Source organism: Podarcis erhardii (assembly GCF_964252035.2).
Source record: "Podarcis erhardii genome assembly, chromosome: 4".
NCBI classification, from domain to species: Eukaryota; Metazoa; Chordata; class Lepidosauria; order Squamata; family Lacertidae; genus Podarcis; species Podarcis erhardii.
Window position 1 is genome coordinate 27247203 of NC_138508.1, and position 20282 is coordinate 27267484.

The following is a 20282-nucleotide window of genomic DNA, read 5'->3' on the forward strand; positions in this document are numbered from 1 at the left end:
GGATAATATCGTGAAATTGTTTACTATTTACATCATTTGTTCTGGTGTGTTAGGGAGGCAACAGGGGCCTATCTACACGTTCCATGAAAACAGCCCCCTTTGCGTGTGTGTGATTCAGAACAGAGCAGCAGCAGTGTGCGCACATTTCCGTATTTCCAGTAACTCAACTTTCCAAAGCTGCTTTTCCTTACAAGAGGCTGCCAGGATTTTCTTTCACGTATTTGCACGTAAGCTGTAGTTCAGTTCTAGGCTATGTTGGATACTGAAACCCACTCCCAACAGCTGGAAATGTTCTCTTCTGGCTCCTGGCATTGCCTGCACACTTTTAAACATTCCTTGACAGCTGTTAAGAGCTAGAAGTTTGCTGTAAAAAGAATCATAGCTGAATTTGTCACACAGAGGCACCACATTCTGTACTTTTCCAACGCTCCAATGGTGTCACAGAACACTCGTTCCAAAACATTATACGGAAATGGGAAGGCCTAGCGCTTGGCCCTTTATTTTCCCACAGCGAAAACATTTTCCAGTGCTATGCACCAGCTATTATGTGCTTTTTTGGCTACAAGCGAGGCTACATGGGGCAGCAGGAGCACTTAAGCTCAAAACAAAAACAATTCATTTCATTGACTTAGCACAAAACAAATGCTCCTATTGTGTATTAGAGGTTAGAAGACCCCATTCATCAAACCTGCCTTTTAAAACAGGAGGAAACACGAACATACGTGCAGAGACATTTGGCTCCATTTCCACCACTACCACCCGGCCCTGTTATGCATTTTATAGTCAGCAATATCAAAAGCCAAACGCATATGTGGAAAGTTTGTCCATCTCAGTGATTAGCAATTAAAACTCTATTATCTACACACACACACACACAAACACACACGGTTTTGATGACTGCTGCTTATGAGCAATGTCTGTGTTTTCATATTTTTGGGGTTTGCAATGTGTTTTGTTATTTTGTCGTTAGCTGCAGCGGACATGGAAAGGCAAGAGAAACATCTTAATTTAAAACAAAACTCAAGAGGAACATCAGTTTTCATCTATCTTTTTTATATATACATTTTTATTAGTTTTACATCAAAATTGCACACCATAAACATAACATTTTCAAACCTTAAAAAAGTGGTTCTTTCGAACCTTGAGACCTCCCTCCCTCCCTCCATGGGTTCCAATTCTAAACATTTTCCTGAATCTTTTACTGTAATCTATCATATAATCATGGTATCCAAAATCCATATTACTTTACAAGTGTCATTGTATTCCTGCCAATGATTTCAACTGTTTACAGTGGTCTCTCAAATGTGTTAGAAAATTATTCCATTCTTTTAAGAATACTTGGTCTTCCTCATTTCTGATCTTTCCCAGCTGTCATCTATCTGTGCAATGTGCTATGTACCAATGCAGACATAATACTGGTCATATGACATCCCCCAAAGAATCCTGGGAAATGGGGTTTATTCCTCAGAGCGCATTAATAATACACACACACTTCCCAGCCTTCTCTAGGGGAAATCAGGAGCTTAAAATGTATGGTGTTTATATAGCCCAATCTTCTGTTTATTTTCGTGGTTTGTTAACTAACACTAAGCTACAATTCTCAGGCTAAGCGCTAGCTTCCCAGGAAGCGCTAGCTTAATACAAACCAGGATTTTTGTTTCAAACCTGTGGTAAAGAAGGCTCTCCAGTATCCACAATGAGCCAGGAAACCAGAGCTCTCCCTCTGCAGACTTTATCTTACCTTGAAACAAAATCCACACCTACCCTGTAACTGTGGTTAGACAGTTCATTGGTATCTACTGTATGTGAAACCTCAGGCCTGGGGGTCAGATGTGGCGCTCTTTCCGGCCTTTGGGAGTCTCCAGACCATGTCCACTCTGCAAGCCACACCCTTCACTGGCCCTCCTCTGAGTCCTTCTTGGGTGCTTTTGCTTGCCGCAATGCCTCCTTGAACAAGCACTATGATACCACTATGAAGACTCATGGCTTCCCCCAAAGCATTCTGGGAGCTAGAGTTGGTTCAAAGAGTGTTGAGAGTTGTTAGTCCACAAACACCCATTCCCCTCACAGAGGTACCATTCCCAGAATTCCCTGTGAAGAGGGACTTACAAAGTGCTGCCAGCCAACACTGAGCTAGAGGAACCAATGGTTACTCAGTCCCAGGCAGCTTCCTATGTGACTTCAAACTGTACTTTCAGATTCTTGCTTAAAGAGAAACCCTGGTTGGTCTTAGCTACGATTACGGCTGATGCCGGCAAAACTGCTTAAGAGGGGAATTTGAGGAGGAGAGCGAAGTTTGCGTGGCTTCCAATGCGCTAGCTGTGGTTAGCAAAAAGCCTGCTCCGAGCGCATTAATAATACACACACACTTGATTTGTGGAACAAAGAGCAAGTCACGTCGACAGGCTACTCTTATAAATAGGTTTCATAATTAATAGCTGACAGCCAATACCCTGGCTTTTCTAATGAAATAAAACACGCGATACGATGAGATGGAGAGAAAGTCACACTGGTGGGAGATAATTAAAATGTCAGTCCCAGCCAAGTAGCTTTGTGTTTGCATGTTAATGAGGTTGCCTCCCTGGCACGTGTTAACTAGCCATGGTCTTAAACAGGAAGGCTAGCAACAGGGAAAGCAACACAGGTTGGTGGCTGGGGGTCTGGGGTGGTTAGAGGTCGTTGCTGTGGGGGACTGCAGTATTATTAGCCCCCTACTGCAGAAGAGGAAAGGGAGACCTGAAACGGAAAGAACCATAGTTTGCCTTAGGCAACCTAGTGATTTTGGGGCCGAGTTCAGCTGGGGACTCCCCATTTCCACTGGTAATCCTGGATATCATACAGCTTTGGGAATACAGTGGTACCTCTGGTTACAAACTTAATTCGTTCTGAAGGTTCGTTCTTAACCTGAAACCGTTTTTAACCTGAGGTACCACTTTAGCTAATGGGGCCTCCTGCTGCCACCCGCCACAGGCACGCAATTTCTGTTCTCATCCTGAGGTAAAGTTCTTAACCCGAGGTACTACTTCTGGGTTAGTGGAGTCTGTAACCTGAAGTGTTTGTAACCCGAGGTGTTTGTAATCCGAGGTACCACTGTAGAGGCTTCTCATTGGCATGTTTTCTTGTAGGTAACCTTTTGCGTTTGGAAACTGTTCCATAGTAGCAATTCCTTCCTCCAGATGACTTAGTCATAAGCAAATTAGTCGCATCGATTCTACATTTATTCATGATTGTGTGTAAGCCTTTTATTTATGCACAAAATCAAAAAATATTTTAAAAAACAACAACCAGAACAAGGCATCATATACACCACCCACTGCTCTGCGCAAAAACATGCATCATCACACTTATCCCAAAGATTGGTTATAAAAGGATTGCCTTGTATGGCTGCCATCAGCAAAATCTTTCTATCCAAAGCAGTTCCACTGAAATCAATGGAAAGTTAAGTGGTTTGGAGATTGTTCCTATCAGGTAGTATAATTCCAGAGGGGCGGGGTGTCAAAACACATAGTGCATCCTAAAAATGTTTATTTCCCAGCAAATATGCAAAGCTATGCAATCAAGAAGGCTCTTGAACATTCCAGATTGAAGCAGCTGCAGCATATTCTTGTATTATTCGTTTCAGCAAAATATTGCATTATACAAATATTGTATCTTGTATTATACGTTTCAGTCGTAGCTGAACAGCACAGCAAACCCATCATGAAGACAACTGCAAATCCATTTTTAATAGGAATACTGTCGAAATGACAAATGCTCCTGGCATTAGTTGACAACGGATGTATTTGCCCCAGTCGAGCGAAGGAGATCTGTGAGTGCAATTAATGCAAATATGGATAAGCACAATGATACTCAATCCCAAAATCAATTTATCTGTTGATGTGGACTGAAATGTGCATTCCCCAACCTGGGGAACTAATGGTGTGCTATGCACAGCCTAAACTAGCCCAGATATGCTACAATACATTCTGGCTCCAGCCCTGTGCGACTTTGACACTTTAAGTCCTGTAATGACACCTTGTTTCACCACCCTTCTTCTCAGTTACCTTGAAAGGAAGATCACTGTTATCAGCACAGTGCATACTCTGTGCTAAAAATATTCATACAGTGTCTCAGCAATCCAGATTCTGCACCACAAAAAGGAATTCCCAAATAATGATGCAACTCAAGCAAATCTGCCTATTTTTGTTTTGCATTAGCTTATTATTCCATTTGGCACCATTTGTGCCTGGCTGCACAGTAGAAGCAGAAGGTCCCAAATTCAATCCCTGGCATCTCCAGGTAGGGCTGGGAGAGAACCTTTGCCTGAGATCCTGGAAAGCCCCTGCCGAGTGATGCTGAGCTAGATGGAGCAATGATCTGACTTGGTATAAGGCAGATTCCTAGGTTCTTATCAAAGATTCCCAGACAATTGTGCCAAAGGAGCATTCTCAAAAGCTTTGTGGCCTTCTGCAAACAGTCATGGGGCAGGTAGTGCAGCTTTAGTTGTGAGTTTGCTATCCTTTGCATGGACTCTCTCCCGCATTCTCCCTTGGCAGGTTTCATGAACTATCCCAGGCATAGGCAAACTCAGCCCTCCAGATGTTTTTGGGACTACAACTCCCATCATCCCTGACCACTGGTCCTGTTAGCTAGGGGTGATGGGAGTTGTAGTCCGAAAACATCTGGAGGGCTGAGTTTGCCTATGCCTGAACTACCCTCTCAGGCAAGCCAAATTTTCCATTGGCTGCAAACTAAATTGCTTTGGAATAAAAGGAGATGCTATCAAGATACAGGACTGGCAGCAGCAGAGACGAATGACAAATAGGGGCAGATTCAGAGTGCCAAGATCTGAACTGGCATGCACAGCTCTAAGGTGCGCAATGAATTCCTCTTGCGGCTACCGTGAGAATCACTTTGTTCCTTTCTTTCTCATTCCTCATGCGGCTGATGGAAACTTTTCCTTATGAGTACCAACAGTGTGGGTTTCCAAGCAAGGGAAAGAAAGGGAACTCTCACCATAAAATTCAGTGTATTACATGGTGATCAAGATTCTGCCTTATACCATCAGAGCCTTGAAATGTCATTTCCTTTTCAGCCACCATTTGGTTAAGGCAGGAAATCACATGTGCATTAGATGTTTTGAAAGTATTTGGAGGAAACTGAATTGATGTGGTAGACTGTCAGGATGTTTCCGTAACTGAGGATATCTGCTAAATACCTGAACAATTGGTGGAAAAGACAGGGGTGAGGTAGCGTCTAAATGTTTTTCCAGCTATGTTTTTAACTTTCTTAACTGGTTTGTTTATTTTCCTCTCTGACCTGGATGTTCCAATTTAAGCCCATTATGCTTTAAGATTTAAAAATGCAGAATTCCTTTAGTTTGGCTGTACTAAGAATTTAGAAACACACGTACACCCTGCAATCTTAATCATGTAAATAATATTGGGCCCAACATTGTCTGCTCCCAATACTTGTATGCCATATTAATTTTTTTTCAAACAATACCCAAGTAGAAAACAGATACTTTATTGGCACATTTTTGTGTTTTACTTTGAAAGATTTTAGATAGCAGATTTGCTAGTTCCACTTAAAGATAGGTGTCTCTGCAACCCCTCAGAAGTCAAAAGTTGCTCATGTACTGTACTTTTTGCATAGGATTAAAGAATGCATGCTAGATATTCTAATGACTATTTCCTGGTTGAGCCTTACAGATCCTTCTGAGTACCTTGCTTGAGGCGAGCGGTGGGCAGGTGGTAAAATATCTGAATGTTGTCATGCCTCTTAGACTTGCTATGAAAGTCAGTTCTTAGCTTGTCAATGGACTGACAAAAATAATGTGCTTGTTCTACAATTTCATTTTTCCTTTCTTTTCACACACATGACAAGTGGGTGGAGGAGGGGAGGAAAGAGCCATGCCAATCTGGGCATGCACCCAAAATAAAACATGTAATTTTATTTTATGCAAAATTTACTCCCACTCTAAGCATAAGACATTCTGCCTGCAAAATGAGAACATTTCTTAGCACAGAACCCCAATTTCTCAAACGTAATAGATGTGCTGCTCTCATCGTTAGCCCAGCAAGGAGAGAAAAACATTCCTCACTGATGATGGAGGCAGGCACCAACATAATGGCAGCCATGTAAACCGTAGTTGGAGAGAGGATGGTTTTTATCTTCACAATGTTGATTGAATGGTAAAGGAACAAAGACCCAAAGTAAACTTGAGCAGGGAAGGGGAAGTAAATGGCATTTATAGTCAAACTAGGAGAGTCTGTCATCACCTACACCAGGGATGGGAAACCAGAGGTGCTCCAGATGTTATTGGACTCCCAACTTCCATCAGCCCCAGTTAGCACAGCCAACAGTCATGGATGATTAGGGGAGTTGTAGCTCGGCAACATCCGGAGAGCCATAGGTTATGAACCATAGCACTAAATTGCTACCCATCAAGGTTTCTGGAGAGAAGATTGGTCATATCACAGTGCTATCCCAAGTGATAAGGCTCATCCCTCCTGAATTTGGAGTACAAGGCTCCTGCAAGTCATGATGAGGCACTGCTATGTACAGCTGAAATGATTACCAGGTGTTCCCCGGGGGGAAATAGAGCATTGTACATACAGTGGTACCTCGGGTTACATATGCTTCAGGTTACATATGCTTCAGGTTACACACTCCGCTAACCCAGAAATAGTGCTTCAGGTTAAGAACTTTGCTTCAGGATAAGAACAGAAATCGTGCTCCGGCAGCAAGGCAGCAGCGGGAGGCCCCATTAGCTAAAGTGGTGCTTCAGGTTAAGCACAGTTTCAGGTTAAGAACGGACCTCCGGAACAAATTAAGTACTTAACCCGAGGTACCACTGTATGCCCTGCGTGCAGCAGTTCAGTTATCACCTGCCAAATATGATTCAGGTAATTGGGTGCCTTCCATCAGTCATTTGGGCCTATTTCATGAAACATACTGGGTGACCTTGTGCTAGTTACTGTCTTCTTGAACTAGCCTACCTCACAGGGTTGTTGTGAAGGTAAAAAAGGGAAGAAAAGCATGCGGTGTGTGCTGCCCTGTGCTTATATGAAAATGAATGAATGCGTACATAAAACAGCACACAGATAAATATGATTGCAGCCCTGTTTAGGGAAGGTTTTAATGTCTGATGTTTTATTGCTTTTTTAAAATGATTGTTATTATCATTAATTCTATTGGGAGCTGCCCAGAGTGGCTAGAAAAACCCAGCCAGATGGGCGGGGTATAAATAATAATAACTGTATCTGAAGAAGTGTGCATGCACACGAAAGCTCATACCAAGAACTGACTTAGTTGGTCTTTAAGGTGCTACTGGAAGGAATTTGTTTTGTTATAACTGTTATTATTATTGCAGATGAGGGCTAAAATGATTTTTTGTATAGAGGAGCGTCCCGATTCCCTGAATATAGAAAACTTGCAGGCAGAAAGAGGCTAGAACCCTTCTTTATGACAACTAGTTTTCAACATACAGGGAATCTGTTTATAAGGAAGAATAATCAAGTGACACCTGAATTGTGGTGTATAAGTTTACAATCTTATCTGCTGCTCATGATAACTAGACCTTGATGATCAGCCTGGATTTTCATGAGCCACTTTATGCAGAAAGGCTCAAAGAGATACATGGTGCAACATTATTAAAAACAGCGCAAACAAAAAAGCGATCAGACCATAAAACAAATCCTTGCCTTCCCCAACAGAGACAATCAGATAAGCCCCAAAATATCATCAACTGCTGTATAAATTTAACAGTGGAATGCTTGAGAGAAGAGAAACCCCCTGGCACCAGAAATATGTTGTTTTTGGTGCCAGGAGAGCCTCTCTGGGGAGAGCATTCCATAAACCAGGGGCTGCTACTGAAAAGGCCCCTTCTCTTTTTGCTATCCCACACACACAAGCCTCCCATGATGTAACAGCTAGCACCCACCGCAAACTCTGTACATTGGGCACAGTAGATTTATTATTATAACAGTAATAATACTGGTGAAAGAACTGCAAGCAAGATGATAGCAAGTGTCAAGGGAAAGAGAGAAATAGCTATAAAATCTGCCTTTCAAAACATAATTCACTCAGAAATGAGCCCCTTGGAATTTCAGAATGACAACCGAATTATTGTGGCTGATGCTACTGCTTCTTCTTTTAAATTTTGAACAACGTACTCCCGATCACGATGCCGCTTGTAACTGCGATTTGTCAGTGAGCATCACTGCGCAGCCTTAAGAAGGTGGCTTCTAACAAATTACATCTTGTAGTTTATCCTTTTAAGAAATAGTATGACAAGGAACATCTCTCCCGGAGGGCACAATTGACGATGCGGCTTCTGTCGTGTTAAGATTTGCTAATTGGGCGCCGAGCTTGGTGCGGCTGCACCAACAGAACAATCCCATGATGAAAACCAATGCATGATTCACACCAGCCTATGCCTGGTTCTCACATGCATTTACTCCGCTTGATTTCTTCTCTGCACTCCATGTCTCCTTGGATCACCTCACAGGCAGTCACAGCTGTTTTTAGACTACAATTCCCATCATCTCTGACCTGGTCCGCTAGATAGGGATGATGGGACTTGTAGTCCAAAAACAGCCGGAGACCCGAGTTTAAGAAACCCTGCTCTAACCCACAGATTGCCGAACTGGCCCCCAAAAGGGCGTATGTGCCCCCACTTCTATTACAGCCCATTATGTTGGGGAGTCATTAGCTGAGGAGGTAAGGACTCCATGGGAAGAGGGACTGATTGTTGAACCACTCTGTGAATTGTACGTCTGTGGTGGGAATAGGGGTTCCTGAACCAACTACAGTTCCCAGGATTCTTTGGGGGAAGATGTGGCTGCTAGAAGTGGCATGATACAACTTTAAATGTATACGGTCTGACAGTTTCATGCCAGTAAAGTGGCTTTGTCTGCCACCGAAGGCACAAAAACAAGTTAAAATGACGGAAATGAGTGACTAGTTCCAAATCAGTTATGAATGGAATTTTAAATAATTGAAACAAATGGAGTAATTAAACAGGATAGGGAATCATTTCCGCTTTAGAGCAACTGACTGCGCTGGCTTCAGACTTCCTTTGCCTTGCTTTCCATTTGCCTTAGCATCCACTCCACAGGAACCTGTTCTGACAGTGATCTATATGTCACCTGACTAACATCAAACAAACAAAAAAGCACAAAAACCCTATAAGCAGAGTTCGGATTTAAGCCTAATTACGCCGCAGCTCCAAAGCAGATGCTCGGCCCATCTCAGCACTCGGCAGAATTACAGCATCTTACATGGGGGCTTAGCCAGCTGCCTTAACTAGGCACTGATATAGCAGGATAATTAGAGACAACATAAACGGCTCCATATCTGATCTTGTCATATTTTTCATGACAAGCATCTGGCGCTGTAAAGCAAAAACAAAGCTCCGCGTCAATTTCTGATGACTTCACCCTCCATCAAACATGGCTTGCCTCAACGGGGATCTGTTCCATGATTGAAGATGCGCTTATGGCGGGGGGGGGCGGCGGGGCAGGAATGACAAATGATGCAAAACTGTAAGGAATATTCTTTTGATTCCACCCCACCCACCCTTTTTATTTAAGTGTGCTAATTATATGGCAGTAATAATCAGGGCCCACTTTTATCCAGCCACTAGCTGAGGCTCCAATACTTTGGCCACCTCATGAGAAGAGAAGACTCCCTGGAAAAGACCCTGATGTTGGGAAAGATGGAGGGCACAAGGAGAAGGGGACGACGGAGGACGAGATGGTTGGACAGTGTTCTCGAAGCCAGCAGCATGAGTTTGACCAAACTGCGGGAGGCAGTGGAAGACAGGAGTGCCTGGCGTGCTCTGGTCCATGGGGTCACGAGGAGTTGGACATGACTAAACGACTAAACAACAACAACAACATTTTTCACTGATGCTGGGGTGTATGGAGTGTTAGAGTATGGGCAGTACCTGTGGTGGGGGACACGTCGTGCTCCTTCTGGGGTAGTCTGTCCTCCTTTGGTCCCCACCCTGCACTTAGCTCTCACCTGTGGCTCCTAGAAGCTGTCAACATGTGACAGCAGTCACACCCTGGGAAATGGCTTCAACTGGCCAGCTAAACCAGGTGAGGGTAGCCAGTGGGTCTCAAACCCTCACCGAGTTAGGAACTTCCCTGCATGTGAGTCTCTGGCAGATTGAGACCAATAGCGGGTCCAACAGTCAAGAAGGTGGTTTCTTCACGTGCTGCAGAGGGAAGTGAGGGGCAAATACAGCTTGTCAGCCTCGGAAGGTAGCCCATCTAGAAGAAGGAAAACTCTGATCCTTAATCTTCGCTGCCTTGCAGGATACCTTTGGGAGAAGAAAAGGCTAGGGAGTAAACCCTACACAAATCCAAAGTGGAGTCCCTAAGGAGGTGCCTTGTACACCTCCATCCGGCAGGGGGGCGCCAACTTGAATAAAATATGGGGGGGGCAGGGAAGCCCCACCCTGCATAATGGATCACAAGACACAGAACACACACAGACCAATTGAATGGCAATGCCCATCAACTTGGGGGGCCAGCAGCCTCTATTGTGGGGGCGAAGGGACCTCAGCCCATAGGCGTTGGCTCCTATAGCTTCTGGAAACTCCTGCAGCCAAGCTGGTGCCAAACATATTGCTCTGCTTTCCTTTAGACCACGTCAGCGAGGCCGAGGGGGAGCAGGTCTTGTCATCTGGGCATCCCAGGACTTCCCTACACTCTGCCCAGGCTTGCACCCCAGGGAGGTCACTTTGGTGTTGGAGTTGGAATCCAACAACATCTGGAGGGGCTTGCCCCCGATGTCCACAAAAACACTTGAAAACATCCGCACACAGCCATCCCCATGTTGCTTAGTATTGTTATACAAAGCATTTGGAGGCAGGCTCAGCATTATGCTAAGCTTTCCTAGTTCTAACTGGGTATAAATGACTAATATATTACATTGCCACAAGAAAGATGCTGACAGCAGGAAGCTGAAAATGCTGCTAGACGGGCAGAAGCAAAGGCTAAGATTAGAGGTGCCAAGTTTATGAAAGACAGAAGGGAAGTTGGGATAATTTGTGGCAGACCTTTTCCCCTTGCCTCCAGATGAATCACATCTCCTCACCTTATGGAATATTGCAGTCTGAACGCTGAGCAAAAGTGTGGTGCCCTCACAGGAAGAGGTCTAGTTTGATTGAAAAGTTTCGGGTGCAAAGACATCACATTTGCCCAGCACTGAAACGGCAATATTTGGTACCTTGGGAAAGGGATACAATTATTTTCCGCTCAGCTTCTGCATACATAGCACTCAACACACCACCCAGCAGCCATTAGACCTCTGGTTGATGGACAAGGCTGGCATCATTGAGCATCTGTTGAGGCCTAGACCCCAATAGGGGTCCCATGTGATGCTACTCATCCTTCCAACTGTTGTTGCCTGTTCACCTGCCCTCTCAAGGCTGCATTGGCGAGCAAGGAGAGGAGTGATAACTTCTATACATCTCATCTTCCTCCTCTCAGAGAGGCACAGATTGGGCCCAGGGGGAAGAAGTGAACATATCAGCAGTGGCAAAAGTGGAATAGGAACCGGTGGCCCATCTGGTCCACCTTCCTGTTCTCACAGTGGCCAACAAGCAGGACCTGAGGGCAACAATACAGTGGTACCTCAGGTTACATACGCTTCAGGTTACATATGCTTCAGGTTACAGACTCCGCAAACTCAGAAATAGTGCTTCAGGTTAAGAACTTTGCTTCAGGATGAGAACAGAAATTGGGCTCCGGCGGCGCGGCATCAGCAGGAGGCCCCAATAGCTAAAGTGGTGCTTCAGGTTAAGAACAGTTTCAAGTTAAGTACGGACCTCCGGAACGAATTAAGTACTTAACCCAAGGTACCACTGTACTCTGCGGTTTCTAGCAACTGGTATTCAGAAGCAATACTGCCTCCTATTCCCCCATGAATTTGTCTAATCCTCTTTCAAAGCCATCTAGGCCGGCGGCGACCACTGCCTCATGAGGGAGGGAGTTTCATAGTTTCTTGTTCTACTTGTGAGCTTCCCACAGGAATCTGGTTGGGCACTGAGAGAACAGAACGCTGGCCTGATCCAGCAGAGCTCTTTTTATGTTCTTCACCTCAGCCTCGGTCTCCCTGCCACCCATCCCTCCCCTCCCCAACAGCTCCGCTTCAGCATGCACTTGTGAATGCCCCTTCCCCCCAAGATTCATGTGCGCTTGCGAATGCAAAAAGGGCTCTTGCCTGTTGGTGGCAGAGAGGGAGGGGGAAGCACATTCGGAAAGCACAACTTCAACCTTACGAACGCAGAATATTAGGGCACATTTAACGGAGGCCTTGGAACCTGCATTTCATATTTGTGGTGCTTGGCGTTTCCATAGTAACAAGAAGCTTCAGGCTTTAATTACAGCAGCGACTTTAAAAAGAGTGCTAACTCCTTTCTCTCTCCCTCTCTCTTTCTGTTTCTCTCAAGGACACCTCTTGTATGTTGTCTTACGAAAAGCTAATATTAGGTTCTAGAATAAATTATACAGAGAGCTCTGCGTACTCTGCAGAGAAGGACAGGAATCAAAACTGCCCCCACCCCTTCCGCCCCAGTAAGCTAAATTCTGCAAGCTACGTAAGTCGCTGAGTTCCAAGAAATGTGCATTTAATACTTAATTTTGTTTGTGGCCATTGTGAGGTAGGGCAAGGATATTTGTGGGACGATGAAGCCCTACCCCCACCCCCACCTTCACCACTGGCAATCCTACCCAGCCTCCTTGATGTCTTTGCGATATCACAGCAAGCATCAGCCCCATGTCCTTTCAAGCATATACAGCAACAAATAAGGATTTAAAGCCGTTTGGGTGAAATAAAATAAAACTAAGCTGCTCAGGCTGCTGAGTGCTGATAAGGAAATGCCCCTTAATTTCCCTTGATCTAGACTTGCAAGCACTAAAAACAAAACACGACTGAGCCTTCAAGAACTTGCAAAAGGAAAAGTTGCAAAAAAGCAAGGATCGGGTCATCCGCCCCCATTCCAATCAACTGCTGTGCCCAATGCCATCCCTTCCCTGGCAGTGTGGCAGGGATAGCAAGGTCATTTTCTTCTCTCTCCCGAGGTCTCGGACTCCCCTCTGATGCCTAGAGCCCTACAGCAGCAGCATTCCAGCCTCAAGGACCCATGGGAAATGCTGTTTCCCTGGGCTCCCGAGGCCCCAATATGTAACTGCCCCACCATCAAGTAAGTTTGGGAGGAAGAAAAGAGGACAGCGATATCAGGAGGCAGATTTTATTGGCATCAGCAGAAGTGATGGTCAGACTTTGGTACACAGCAAACCAAGCCCTCTCCCAAATTTGGAAGGGTCTGGGATTGCCTTGAATTGGGAGTGAAACATCTCAAACTGCAGGAGTTTGCATTTTGAATACCCCAAAATTCACCCTCATCACCAGTGTTGAGTTCTGTGCCTGATGCTAAATCTGATGTCTTGGGAACATCTCGGGATCATCTTCAATAACTAATGCACTAAAAATTCTGGCAGTTTTTACAATCTGCAAAACCAGAGACTACACTCGTGCATGCACTGTATAGCCATTATTATAAGGGAGGGAGGGAGGGAGGAAGGGAGGGAGCAACAATCCTATAGCCACTTACCTGGGACTGAGTCCCACTGAATTACTGTATTTTTCACTCTATAAGATGCACCCGACCATAAGACGCACCTAGTTTTTAGGGGAGGAAAACAAGAAATAAGAAGCCTCCTGAGCGAAGAGGGAGCACTCCTCCCTCTTCGCTCAGGACGCTTTGTGGGGCTATCCCTGAAGCCAGGAGAGCAAGTGGGATTGGTGCGCACCGATCCCGCTTGTTCTCCTGGCTTCAGCGAAAGCAAGCCTCCTGGCTTTCCCCCGACCTCCCGCAAGAGCCGCGCACTCTTTAAAGAGAGCGCTGTGCTTGGGGCCTTTTCTGGGAGGTGGGGGAAGGGACAGAGCCGCACACTCTGTCCCTTCCCCCACCTCCCGCAAAAGACAGGGATAGCTGCGCAAAGCCTCCGCAGGGCAGCAGGATGAAGGCTCCCCGCTGCCCTGTGGAGGCTTCACGTGGCTAAGCCAGAAGCTAGAACAGCTAGAAGGAGCGCTGTGCAGCGCTCCCTCTAGCTGTTCTGGCTTCTGGGGTAGCCCGCAAAGCCTGCATTCGCTCCATAAGACGCACACACATTTCCCCTTACATTTTAAGAGGGGAAAAGTGTGTCTTATAGAGTGAAAAATATGTCTACTTGTGGGTAGACATAAATAGGATTGCATTGAAAGTTACTGAAACACAGATGTAAAGGAAATATACACGTCAATGCACCATAATCCACAGAAAAATATGTAACAGTGAACCCTGGGGGCGGGGGAATGAGGCTTTGTATCATTAACATAAAGACACCAAAAGAAAATCAGTAATCACAGTTCATTAATCACAACTGCATATTGATCAATCCAATTATAACAAAAAGGAAAAGTACATACCCTATTTCACACACGCTCACCAATTCCATCTAAGAAATTCCTGTACGACTTAGTTATGAAGTAATTTCTGCTATACAGTCAAGTGACTCAAACCAGCTAGACAAGATCTCTTGACAAGAAAAGACCAACTTCCGGGTCGGCGCCATCGCCGAATGGCGGACTCCCTCCGAGCTCCGGAGGGAGCCTGCACGGCAGGGGCTGGGTCCTACCGCACCGGCGATGCGGGGACCCTTAAAAACCACGGCCACGGGGGCCGTGGACATGGAGACTCGGCTGACACCGTTAGCGCCCTCCCGACTCGTGAAGGAGCCTTTTTAAAGGCTACGGATCGGGTGCCGGGGAGAAGCGTGGTGTTTTGAGTCCTCTGCTATCCCTGCCGTGCGAAGCCGCATGCCATTCGGCGGAGAGCGCTGGCTTCTTCCTTTGAAAATTCGGACCTAAAAGAACAACCTGTAAGTAATTGGAACTTGGACTAAAAAGAGGGATAAAAATTTTAAAAATTTCGGAGCGAGCGGGGGAGGCGCAAAAAAGGAAGTCAGCCACCCCCTCCATTGTAGAAGGGTCAAAGCAAAGGATCTGATAACTAAGATCGGAGTAACATCATTTTGGCAAGTTTTTAACCTCACGAGTGAAGAATATGAGATTGAGCTGGAGGAGGAAAGTAGAATTCGGACTTAAAAACAACCCCCCCTGGAACCCCGGGAGCGATCGATGACGGAGTTTGGAGAGGAGAAAGGCAAGTTTTGACAGCTGTCAAAGAGCTGTCAAAGCGGAAAATAAGATAGAGACTATGTTACAAGGACTTTGCTGGTTATATTTGTTATAAATTGGATACAAATTGTTTTAAATAAGGATTACAAAGTTACTAGGGCTAATGGATGCGATCTGGAAGAGAACTCAGTTTTTTCAATTCACCTAGAGGAGCCGAGGGACATTACAAGTTTTAGCTGGAAATTGGAACTGAACTGTTTATCTCCTGGGAAACTGCAGAAATGGAACATTATTATGACTACAGAGGCCACTACACCGAAGAAGACAATGGAATCATCTGTTGTGGAATGAAAGGAACTTGACGTAATGTTTTGTTTCTGAATAACAAGCCTCTGTAAAGGAACTAACTTTTGGAATTAGGACATTTGTGCAGGAAAACAGGGACAGAAAGAAATAAAAAGAGGAGTGTGATCAATAAGAACAACAAAATAACAAGAATTGGACCAAGTCAAAAGTGGGGACATTTGGGACATCCAGATTTGACAAGCTTAAGGATTATAATTTGGAGTTTTTCACTCCTGGATATAAAAATCTGGATGGAAAAAATGGGCCTCTCTTTGAGACAGAATCCTTCCATGATTGGACATTCGAAACTAAAGAGGACTGGCAAAGGACTATGATTTAGAGAGACGTGGAAATATCGGACATTGAGGAACATTGGGAACGCAACCGGGAAAAGGGGGGGTGGGAAATGTGGAATCCTTAAAGGCGTAAACTATGTTTTATTTAGGCTATATACATCTACATGGTATTCTAAAGTGGGGAACTCGTGGTGGGAATAAGCCGATTTTAGGGGAATGGAAAATAATGTTTTTTTTAAAAAAAAAAAAAATTTGGGTTAAGGATAACAAGTTTGAATTGAGGAGAAGAACTTGTTGAGATCATTTGAGAGATTTGGAATACAAGGGGGGGAGGGAAGGGGAAGTCCTGAAAGGATGTAATTGGAAAAAGATTTGAAATTGGATGTTTTATTAATTTGTAATTAATTGGAAAACTTTAATAAATATTATTTAAAAAAAAAAAAGACAAGAAAAGACCAAAACCTTTTTTTAGTCAGAATATATAGAAGGGTAGAGTTTTATGCTTGAAGTCATGCAATTAAGAAAGGGAATAATTAACCAGACCTCCCCCCCCACACACACACACTGGTCAAGTGAGTTTGGGGAGGGAGGAGGGTGAAAAATCTGTTTGTACAGGAATTTCAATCTGTCCAACTCTTAATACTGTATATGGGATGCTCTTTCAGATTAGAAAGTCTAATGCATTCCATCAAACCCTTTCCTTTTTGACAAGTGCATGTGCTTCCAAAGATCAGAACAGAGAAAGCTGCAAGATTTTAAAAATGATTATTGAAATGACAATAGTCCTTTTGTACTGTTAATGCTGAACCTTTTAAAGCAGAAAAAAGTATTTCACCAAAGGTTGCAGTTCCATTTACTCATACATTTACACAACTGCATCTTTTATTTAAGACATTTTTCTTTTTACCTTGCCTTTCCAAAAGCTCAAGCTGGTTTACAATTCAAGCTTTTGCTTTGCAGCTAATCTGAAAAAAACGAGGAAGCAGAGAGTGTAATGCATGCCCTTTGATCTTGTGCATCATCAGAAAAGCACTTGTCTCTCAAAGGAGACTGGAAAATTTCTCAATCCAAAGTTCCATATCCCTTAAAAATAAATAAATGAATTAGTCACAGTAATCCAAATGAGAGCATTCCACTAGCAAAGCATTAGGTACCAAGTTATTCCATGGCATATATAACTTGTTGGCAGGGTCACAGCAATGGGTGATAGTTCCAACTCCACCCACCCGCCCCAAGAGATCTTTCAGGACTCTCTGTCTCTTTGGTCCAGATGGAGCAAGACAGGATAACTTCATTTCTAAAATCACCTATTGCCAGGATTCCCATGTCTGTACATTAATATTTTTCAAGGATAACAAACAGGAAACTGGATTCTCTTGCTCTAAGTCTTGATCCTGCCAACATTCTCAACTGATGCAACATCCTTATTTTCCAATTCAAGCACAGCAAAATGGCTATAACAATAGATCACTGAAATACTTTTGTAATTGGTTCTACGGATGCGATTAATTTGAAAACTTTGCATCTGAAGTGGTCACCTATTTGCCAAGGAGGAACTGAACTTAAGATGCTGGTATTCTGGCCAGGCTGGGACTGATGGGAATTACAGTCCAACACACCTGGAGAGCACCAGGCTGGGGAAGGGTTGCTCTAGAACGTTTACACTGGAAGATCCCCAAATTCTGTATGAGAGGTATGAAAAGCAGCCCCAGAGGCACAGTTAGTTCACAAGCTCCTTTCTGGTAAAGTGAAAATGGAATAAGATTAAGGGTGGATGGGTAGAATTGTCCGTGTGATCTAAAAGAAGCAGGTGCAATTTGTTTTGCCTGCTTTTTTTCAGCAAAAAGCAAAGATCAGCCAGCATAGAAAGAACAGATAGTAAACTCTGCAAACAGCTCAAGCTCCTGACTGGTGGCTGTGGGCTGTTGGCTACTCCGAATCTGGAGAACCCTCTCCACTAAGGATTGCCAGGAGTGAAATGTGCAACCTACAGATCATGTAACTTGCAGCCCAAGTCAGCATGGTTCAATGGGCAGCTAATGAGCTAGATCCACTCCGTAGAACATTTTGATCTGGCCCCACTAAGGTACAAGTGATGGAGGCAGAGAAAGCAGACCTCTCCCAGTTCAAGTGCCACATTCTCGCATACATTCATTCACATTCTCATTCTACCACTGAACTACAACCCTTTCCATCTGAGATAAGGCCTCCTCCAGCCATTTACTCCTTCAGATACATGCTTAAGACTTTATTTACCTGCTGAAAATTTCAATATATGCATATCTGTGGGCTTGGGGGTCATCTGCTCATCATCTTCTGGTATTGAACTGTTACTTTAACTGTGCTATTTCTGGTGTCTCTTTAATACTTATTTATTTTGTCTTATGTGCACCAGTCTGATAATTTATCAGTCTTAGTGGTTTATAAATATTTGAAAAATACAAAATAAAACTCAGCTGTGCTTACTTATGAGTAGACATGTGCAGGCTTGCACTGTTAATCGTTACAAAACAGAACAGGAAATGGGGTAGGGACACAGAAAGTTAACAGTGAATTCTGGCACCCTGAAAAAATTAATTAAGACGTCTTACTGGAATAAAGATAATAGGCCAAAAAAAAAGCCCCAAGCAATAGTAAACTGAGCAATACATTTATGCTAAGGAAAAAGGAATGGAGTGCAAAAGGAATATGCGAACGACGTCCACGTGACACTTCTGGGGAAGTGTTCTTTTAAATAGAAGCCACGTTTGGAAAGATTAACAACTCTTTATGCAGCTTGCTACACTATCAATATTAGAGAAAGGATTTTAAACACAGCCTGCAGACAGGCGTCTCAAAGGCAAATGGCCCTTAGATGATTATGTAAACTCTTGTCTATATCCAAGGGAGAAAAAGAACATACAAATTACGATAATGCTGTATTTGTTCAAGTCAATAGCCGGGCATAATACACCCCTCTATTTTAATCTTCATAATTCTATAGCCATGAAAAGCATTAGAGCCTTCTAAGAAAGCATTTGTCAGATCAAACTGGGGTGCCCCTCCACTTTCCAGACCTATTTTCAAATGTATGTTATGCTTGTCTACTCTTAATAAACCATTCACAATTTCAGATCATTTCCCTTTTATGGACCTCCTCCGTGCAATCATAACTTTTTATTATCAGGAGCGTTGGAGAAAAGCATGGTAATCTGCAGTGATCATGTTTTTCATGAGAAGCTTGCCCCATGTTGCAAACAAGTGACCCATTGTGGAGGAGGAGGAAAGGCTCTCGTTTCAGTGGCTATTGCTTGTAGAGATGCACCTGTATTGTAGCTCAGCACATGCCCTGTAGGCGGAAGGTCCTCTGTTCCCTCCAGGTAAGGCTGAGAAAGTGTCCTTTTGGAAACCCTACATAGCCGGTGCCAAGTCACTGTAGACCAGCCTTCTTCATTTGGCCGCCTCCAGAGCAGTGCTGGAAACACTCACCAGCCCGACTGAAGAGGTTCCTGGTGAGACCAGAGGGACATCACTATGCCTGACAACAACCCCTAACTATAGGATTATTTTGCCCCATCTTTTTGTGCCTGCCAAACAGCCGTGCCATGCTTATGCCAATATTTTATTCTTTTGTGAATTGTGCTGTTTTAAATGTGCATTTTATATTTGACTTTTTTTTTTGAAATGTTTTTAAAAATTTGTTAACTTTGCTTGTGCTAAATATGTATTCTGTAGTTGACCTCCTTAGTAATGTTTTATTTTGAAATCTCTAAGATAATATTTTAGTTTCGGTTAATTATGTTGCTTTGTCTGTATACTCTACATTTGACTTTCTTCAGATTGTTTTATTGATGTTTTATTGACGTTTTAATATACTGTAAACTGCTTTGAGATTTTTCTTAAAAACATAAAGCGGAATAAAAATGAAATAAATAATAATAATAATAATAATAATATAAGCTAGGCACCAAATGGCACCGAAAGCCTGGGTTGCAGTTGCCACAACAGAATGTCTATTTGCCAGGGGACTAGATGAACCTCGAGGTCCCTTCCAATGCTACAATTCTGTGATTCTATGATCTCAACTACATTTCTTGACTGTAAGCTTGCCCTTACAACAATTTGCTTGTTCCAGTATGCAAGAAAGAGAAACACACATAGTGGAAACAGAAATGGTACAGTTGTACCTTGGTTGTCGAACGGAATCCGTTCTGGAAGCCCATTCGACTTCGGAAAATGTTTGACAACCAAGGCATGGCTTCCAATTGGCTGCAGGAGTTGCCTGCACGCAATCGGAAGCCGCAGAAGCCACGTCGGACGTTCAGGTTCCAAAGAACGTTCACAAACCAGAATAGTCACTTCTGGGTTTGCAGCGTTTGGGAGCCAAAACATTCTAGTCGCAAGGCGTTCAGGATCCAAGGTACGTCTGTATTAACTATGGGCTAAGGCAGAGGTTTTTAAACTATGGGCTGTGAGTTCCATTTG

The 20282-nt window shown here is 43.8% G+C and overlaps 1 protein-coding gene and 1 long non-coding RNA gene across 4 annotated transcripts in view; one reads left to right on the forward strand and one right to left on the reverse strand.

Annotated features, from left to right (window-relative positions):
- Positions 1 to 20282, forward strand: part of LOC309341374 — a 376013-nt gene that overhangs the window by 54566 nt on the left and 301165 nt on the right. The gene's annotated exons all lie outside the window — the stretch shown is intronic.
- The window catches only part of LNX2 (ligand of numb-protein X 2), a 75205-nt gene that overhangs the window by 20954 nt on the left and 33969 nt on the right, over positions 1 to 20282 (reverse strand). The window contains exon 1 of one of the 3 annotated variants that reach the window (XM_081860378.1): positions 16726 to 16857. The exons of the other annotated variants lie outside the window; for them this stretch is intronic. The gene's annotated coding sequence lies outside the window, so the exon portion shown is untranslated. Of the gene's footprint in view, positions 1 to 16725; positions 16858 to 20282 lie in introns of those variants that run through there. 3 annotated transcript variants of the gene reach the window in all.